Source organism: Chrysochloris asiatica, unplaced genomic scaffold, assembly GCF_000296735.1.
Source record: "Chrysochloris asiatica unplaced genomic scaffold, ChrAsi1.0 scaffold00152, whole genome shotgun sequence".
Taxonomy (NCBI): domain Eukaryota; kingdom Metazoa; phylum Chordata; class Mammalia; order Afrosoricida; family Chrysochloridae; genus Chrysochloris; species Chrysochloris asiatica.
This window is the reverse complement of record NW_006408670.1, coordinates 2,090,745-2,092,043: the sequence shown is the minus strand read 5'-3', so window position 1 is coordinate 2,092,043 and position 1,299 is coordinate 2,090,745. Positions and strand designations below refer to the sequence as shown.

General features: G+C 42.4%; 1 protein-coding gene and 1 pseudogene across 1 annotated transcript in view; one reads left to right on the top strand and one right to left on the bottom strand.

The window, feature by feature from the left end:
• LOC102811943 overlaps positions 1-832 on the bottom strand; it is a 5,830-nt pseudogene extending 4,998 nt beyond the window's left edge.
• MSN (moesin) overlaps positions 1-1,299 on the top strand; it is a 153,466-nt gene that overhangs the window by 17,730 nt on the left and 134,437 nt on the right. The gene's annotated exons all lie outside the window — the stretch shown is intronic.

Genomic DNA, 1,299 nt, shown 5'->3' with positions numbered 1-1,299 from the left:
TTTTCTCTACTTTGCAAGTAAAAAATATATGCGTTTGAACAGGATTTCAAACATTTAGCTTTATTTGTTAAACTAGTAATTCTTTCTTGCTACAGTTCCAGGGAAGGTGAGAGAAGGGTCACAACCTTTCCAAGAAGGCGAGGTCTCACCTTCACATTCCTTATCCTCTATCCATATTCCACACCCAAATGCTACAATGTTACCTTCAGGGGGAAGAAGAGCATCTGGATCAAACTGATTAAACCCAGAGCGGTCTGAGGGAGTTGCCACCATTGTCCTTTTCCTAGAATCTAAACTGATTAAACCCAGGGTGGTCTGAGGAAGTTGCCACCATTGTCCTTTAATGCAATATTCCCAGAATTTACCACTCCACCTCAAGTGAATACCCCGGGCAGTTCCTCTCCAGAACCTCCCTGCTTAATCCCAGTAAACCTGCCCTTGTTCGTCCTCTGAGAAAGTTTTGCTGCCTTGGTTCTAAGGGGAAATTCGGTTTTAATGTACATGGATAACCAAGAGCTCATGTTCTAAGTTAATATTAAACATAACTGAATAATCAAATAAGGAGCAGTTCTGATATTCATCCCAGGTGGCTATCACTTGTACCTCAGAAAGATTCGTTCCCAGGACCCTACGCACTGCCAACACAGTGGAGACATTAAGAGAGGCATTATAAAAACCATTTTCTCAGAAGCTACAATTACTGGATTTAGAAGCATAGAATGAACAATATTAGGACTTTTAAAGAGGTAGCCCAACAGTGACTTCACAAACACCAATGAACCCGGGACCCCAGGAGGTAACTTCCTGGGCCCGCAGGGTTCTGGCTCGCCATACCGAGGAAGGCCCAGGGTTTGGATTTTCGTCCAGGTCACAAGGCCTCAGCTTCCCAGTAATTGCGTTTTATGTCATCCCCGACATTTTTCTATTGATTTTAGCTTTTTCTAATTTTTTTTAAAAAACAAAAAAACACTCAGGCATATATAATAATTTATACCTCTAAAGGGCACATTCTACAAGTCTGCCTCCTGGCCACCAGCAATTATTCCCTCTCTTCCCATGAATCTAGAGTCCTCAGCCGCTCCCCCTCTCATGACCACATCTCTGCCTCCATCTCTGGCAACGGTGCTTCTCTGGATAAGGTCTCACATTCTGCTTGTGCTCTTATCCCTTGATGGTCCTAGGGTCCTCTGTTTCTGGACTGTAAGATTAACCACTCTCCTGTTTTTGTTACAAAACTTCTACCTTTACAATTGTGACAGTCATAATTAGTCATGATAACAATTATTCACTATTGAATCA